The 6,371-nt window shown below is 37.0% G+C and overlaps 1 pseudogene; it reads left to right on the top strand.

Annotated features, from left to right (window-relative positions):
- Positions 1–5,026: 5,026 nt before the first annotated feature.
- LOC124503291 (WASH complex subunit 3-like) lies at positions 5,027–5,606 on the top strand (annotated as a pseudogene).
- The last annotated feature ends 765 nt before the right edge of the window (positions 5,607–6,371 follow it).

Below are 6,371 nucleotides of genomic sequence, written 5' to 3'. Positions count from 1 at the left end.
CACTGTGAGCTAAGTAACTGGATAACTGAAAAGCTTCAGTGTCTTTTAGATAATGAGGGCCTGTCCATTAAAACTCTTGCATTATTTTTATTATTATTATTTTCACTCTGAATATCAAATCAAGGAGTATCATGAAAGGGTTGCATGGCTTAAAGAAGCTACCACACTTACTCACCATGAACTCTATAACTGAATAATTATTCATTCATATTGACCAACTACAATCTGTATATAAAGTTGTAGCATTTCCCTTGATTTGAAACTGAGTCTACTTAATAATTTTCTTTTAATTTTATACACAAATATATGATGCATTCCATAAAAATTATAAAAATGTAAGAATTCTGTCACTTGAGAAAACAATGAAATAGAAAATTCACTTGCATGTGAAGTTCAGCCCTAAATGATGCTACACATTTAGAGATTATCATTTATCCATGGGAGAGGATGTGAGTAGGAGATAGAGAATGAAGCCCTGGAGTATATTAAAACAACAACAAAAAAAAGAGTTTTATTTTTCTATCCTCATAGTTGGGCACAAGTCTTTACACCTGAGTCTGACAGTAATACATTCAGGGTTAATACTCAGCATAATTTCCAATTAATCATTCCAGGATTTCTTCCTGGAAGACACTGTTTATTCTGTCTGTTAAATTTGGAAAGATTATAGGAAATAATTTCATCTGAAAATCTGAATTCAAATGAATATTAAAATCTGTTGAGATTTCCGGTGTCCCATAATTTCTGGGTTTGGTATAATGAAAATTCAAATTAGAACAAGATTCATGAAGTAATTCTCATGAAAGTTGTATATTACTGCTTTCTACCACGGAATAATAAGCCCAGGCCCTCCACTAGTATAATTTGTTCTTTCCTTCCTTCCTTCCTTCCTTCCTTCCTTCCTTCCTTCCTTCCCGCCTGCCTGCCTGCCTGCCTGCCTTCCTGCCTTCTTTTGTTATTTTATATAGAGAAAGAGAGTAAACAAGTGGAGGAGAGGTGTAGAGGGAGAGAATCTTAGGGCACCTGGGTGACTCAGTCATTTAAGTGTCCGACTCTTGATTTTGGCTCATGTCATGACCTCACAGTTTTTGAGTTCAAACCCAGCATCAGGCTCTGCACTGCCAATCCAGAGCCTGCTTGGGATTTGTTCTCTCTCCTTTCTCTCTGGCCCTTCCCCATGCATGTGTGCCCATGTTCGTTCGTTCTCTCTCTCTCTCTCTCTCTCTCTCTCTCCCTCTATCTCTCTCAAAATGAATAAATAAACTTAAAAAAAGAAAAAAAGAGAGAATCTTAAGCAGGCTCCACAATCAACGTGGAGCATGATGCAGGGCTCAGTCCCACAACTCTGAGACAATGACCTGAGCCAAACTCAAGAGTCAGATGCTCAACCCATTGAGCCACCCATGCACTCTAGTGTAATTCTTTTTTATTTAAATTATGAGATGGCTTACCTTTCAACTAAGTAGTAGGTAGAGAGAATCTTGCATTGAGAAAATTCTATAATAATTTAACATTTTAAATCATTATTTCTCTTAATTTTAGCTTACTTCAGAGTTATGCAATCAATAGTCACTTTATTAAGCTCTGTGTTGTGCCAGTGTGTGAAATAAATAATCTAAAACTAGTAATATGCAGTATAGAACAAACAATCAATAATTTAGAGTTAAGTGGCTTACTTCCACCATAAGTGTTAGAAGAGGTCAGAGCGGGAAAATGCTGAAAGCCAGAAAGGATTCAGGAAGTGGGATTGTAATTGGCCATAATTTAGGTGTTCTGAAAGGGAGAAAAGATACATCAGCTAAGAGAGCCTTTTCTCAACAGAAGAGAATGAGATATGATTACAACTAGAGAGATTACCAAAATCTTCAGTTAAAAAGCTCCTGTTATGTTTTGAGGTTCCCCATCAAAGGTATTATTTCATGGTGGTGAAGAGCACAGGTCAAATTTACATACTAGTTCACGCTCTACCAACTTACAGTTATATGAGCTGGCAACTTACTTAATTTCCCCATCCCAAATCTCCCAGGTCTGGAAATTGAAAAAAAATAATAATAGTATTTACCACATAGAAGGCTAAAAAGAGATAAAGAGGTTATCTAACAAAAACAAAGCATAAACAAAAACAAAACACAACAACAACAACAAAAAAACAAATTTGCACTGTGCCTGGAATGTAGTAGGCCTGTTACTCCACACTACTTTTGTTTCAGAAGTTTATTGATGATCTTAATTATAGATGGAGAAGATATATACCTGCATTGTATCTATTCTAACATCACAAATTCTACCATTAAAAATGTATCCCCATGGATTATGCCAACATCACTCTCTATAATGGCTCATTCACGTAATGGAATATACCATTCACCTCCTTGTATGTCTTAGCAGTTCACTTATTGATCAAACATTTTCAATTGCTACCACTTCTCATTGTACCTTTTACATTGTTAATGAGTATAAAATGGTTGAACCATAAAATAACTGTGTTGTGGTTAGGGGACAGTTTAGTACCATTTACCTGAGAAGGGCAATTACATCTATGTTTTATCTGTATATACTGCATTTTTGTGTTTTTTTTGAAAACCAAAAAATTCCCCCAATGTCGATGTTACTTAGCAATATGCTTCTCAATGATCTCGTGAACAGATTTCTGCCTTGCACCCACAGTTTTCCGTAATTTTGTTAGGAACTTCCAGTTACTCATGTCATTTGAAACCTGGGTTTATCCTTAAGTATTCTGCTTTTTTTACATTTTATGTCTGATCTGTCAAAAAAAAAATCTAGTTGATTGTGCTTTCAATATAGCCACATATCTATTCATTTCCCTCCATCTTCACTATAGCCACTGTGGTTCTAGCCATAAGAATCTCTCATCTGGATTGCTACAATAGGTTTATAACATATCACCCTGTTCCTATCTGTGAAATTGTATAGTCTTCCAACAGCTGCAGAAAGGATTTATTTAAATAAAGATTACATAGATATTCTTTTCTTTTCTTTTCTTTTTTTGAGAGAGAGAGAAAAAGAGAGAGAAAGCACACATGTGGCAGGGGAAGAGGGAGAAGGAATCTTAAGTAGGTTCTATGCTCAGTGCTGAGCCCGATGCAGAGCTTGATCCTACGACACTGGGATTGTGACCTGAGCCAGTTTCAGAGTTCGATGCTTAAGTGACTGAGCCACCCAGGCACCTCACATAGATATTCTTTTCAAACTTTGCTAACTGTCCCTCTTTATACTCAATAAAAATGGAATTACCTTAAGGCTCTACTTGATCATGTCCTCCATTACTACTGTGGTGTCTATTGTGCATGGTTCACTCCATTCCAGTCTTAACAGGCTTTCTTACTTGTCCTTCAAACATAGTAGTTATGTTCACATCTAATAACAAGTTCTCAAAATTTTTCCTTCACCTGGACTGCTCTCTCCATTGATATGTACATCTGCTATCTTCACCGTCTTCAATCTAAATTCTTAGCCTTTAAATGAGGCTTACCTTTATTACCCCTTGCCACTTATTCTGTAAACTATGTCCCTGCCACATATGCAGTTCAGCACCACTGATACAAAACCTGCTGTTCTTTCATTTTTCTTCCCATTAGACTTATTTTATATATATTTATACATATATGTACATATGTGTGCATATGAATATACATATATAATTTTATTTGTTGTCTTTTCCCCCTGTAGATTAGAGAAAACATTTAGAATAGTTCCTCGCACATAATTAGTGTTCAAAAATATTTTGTGAGTGAATGAAAAACATGAATTGCAATTATGATTATATGGTGATTGTTGCCAAGTATAAAATGCTCTGGGATTATCTAACAGGAAAACCTTGCTAAGACCGTCATGACAGAAAAGGCGTACTAAAGAAAACAGTATTTATGTGGAAGTCTGAAAGAGGAGTAGGAATTAGCTCCACATGGGAGCCAAGCATTTAAGAACAGTGAAAACAGAAAAGTGTGTTTCTTGGTCCTAAGGCAAAAGAAGCATGACGTGTTTGAGGAATTTAAGGAAAGACAAAATGACGGATGCCATAGATAGAATGGAGAGTAACTGCTGATGATGCTAAAAATTTAACTGAGTATTTTCCCAAGTATTCTCCTATTTGGAGCAGGTGTATCTTTTATTTAGCATTCTCAATTAGAATAGATTAGGAATCAATCAACTAACCATGATGTTGTGGAGATTTCCAGTTAGTTTTTTGTTACTAAACAACTGAGTGCGTATATCCAGGTCTTTAAACCTGGGTTGCCTACAGGAGGGTGGGTGGGGCATGAAAAGTTTCTCTGAGACTGTTCAGTGATTCATATGGAGCAAGAGAATGGTCTGGACAAATGTAGGGTTTCTGGGAATGGAAAGAAGGGAGTAGATGGTGGATGTTTGGAAATAGAAACTGCAGGGCTTAGAGACTGATTGGATTGTACCACTTGGTCTCACTTAGGGAATGTTGAGTGCTAGAGATTTCACTTACAAAATGTTTTCCTTGTCTTCGCTGAGAGATTAATTTGTTTTTCTGTCATCCTAGGAAATTATGAGAATTTATTTTTTTATCTTTTTTATTATTAAATATAATTTATTGCCAAATTGGTTTCCATACAACACCCAGTGCTCATCCCAACAGGTACCCTCCTCAATGCCCATCACCCACTTTCCCCTCTCCCCCAGCCCCCATCAACCCTTAGTTTGTTCTCAGTATTTAAGAGTCTCTTATGGTTTGCCTCCCTCCATCTCTGTAACTTTTTTCCCCCTGCTCCTCCCCACCCCGGTCTTCTGTTAAGTTTCTCAGGATCCACATATGAGTGAAAACATATGGTATCTTTCTCTGCCTGACTTATTACACTTAGCATAATACCCTCCGGTTCCATCCATGTTGCTACTAATGGCCAGATTTCATTCTTTATCATTGCCAAGTAGTATTCCATTGTATATTATGTAACATATAATTTAAGAGTGCAGGCTTGGGCAACCCCACTGGTGAGGGGTTTATGGGTGAGCTCAGGGTCTCCCACCCATTAAGGAGATGGACCAAGGTGGGCTTCCTCTTATGAGGTCAGGCATAGAACCAACAGAAGTACCAGCTGTTCACCAGAAAATAACGGTGGCATTTCTAAACCAATTTGTGGTGAGCACAGTACAGTTCCTCAACCACTTTTCTACAGTTTGTAAGGAGAAACTGGCAGATCTTTCTCATCATATATAACAGATTGAAACAACTCTCAGTATTTTAGATGCAAAGTTGTCATCTATCCAAAGCCTAGATGTCACACTTGAAGTATCTCCTATAAGTGACACTGATGTCACAAGTAAATCAATTGTGTTCTGAAACCACTTCAGAGCAATCACAGCAAAACAGTTGATAAGACTCTGGACCATAGGAAAGTGAAGTAACATCAGAAAATATCTTAATTATAGCCAAGGACCCAAGATGTGCCATATATCTCAAAGTGGCTCAAATGGATGTTCCAGTGATGGCAATAAGATTTTAAAAATGATATTGGAAGGACCTACATCTTCTTGAGAGGTCAGAGGCTCCAGGGCCTTGTGGCAAAGGTGAAATAAATACAAGAGAAAGTTCAGATAAATCTTCCTTTAGTGATTAACTTAATTTTGGTAACAATTACATATGTATGTGTAGGTATTCATTTACATTCTATAAGAAAGAGAGCCTGAACTGGAACTCTTACTCAGAGAAACATCAAATGGCTATATATCCATCACCAAGTTTCTTCTGTGTTAGAAGCACAAAGCATTTATAACCTGGAGAAAAAACAAACAAACAAACAAAAAAGCTGCAGGCTTTAAGAAAGCCAGATCCTAATAATGAATTTGTCACTCACAAATGACCTTGATGAGGTTATTTCTCCTAAGTCTCCATTTCATTACCAGTGAAAGGACGATAATTCCTCCATGGATCGTTATGATTATTAACCGAGAGGATATATATATAAATTATGTAGCTTCATGCTGGCCACTAAGTAAATGCAGAAGGTATAGAAACTATTACTGTCATTAAGAATTTGCATAGCTTCCTCAGCATAAAGTCATACATTTCCAGGAAGCATGAAAGCCATCTTATTTATTGAAACAAAGCATGATGTCAGAACATTGTTATGCCTATAAGAGGCTTAAATTTGTGTGGAGTCAAACTAAAATTTTTATTTTTTTACTTTGTTTATTTTGAGAGAGAGAGAGAAGGAGCAAATGGTAGAGGGACAGAGAGAGGGAGAGAGAGAATCCTAAGCAGGCTCTGTGCAGCAGCCTGATGTAGGAGTCCGTCTCACGAACTGAACTGTGAGAGCATGACCTGCGCCAAAATCTGACTTGAGTTGGAAGTTTAACTGACTGAGCCACCCAAGCGTCCCATG

The sequence above is a fragment of the Lynx rufus genome, unplaced genomic scaffold (assembly GCF_022079265.1).
Source record: "Lynx rufus isolate CCGP_SWC_20201006 ecotype Redwood Valley unplaced genomic scaffold, mLynRuf1.p SCAF_8, whole genome shotgun sequence".
In the NCBI taxonomy this organism is placed as follows: domain Eukaryota; kingdom Metazoa; phylum Chordata; class Mammalia; order Carnivora; family Felidae; genus Lynx; species Lynx rufus.
The sequence above is the reverse complement of the archived record's forward strand: the minus strand, read 5'-3'. Positions and strand labels throughout refer to the sequence as shown.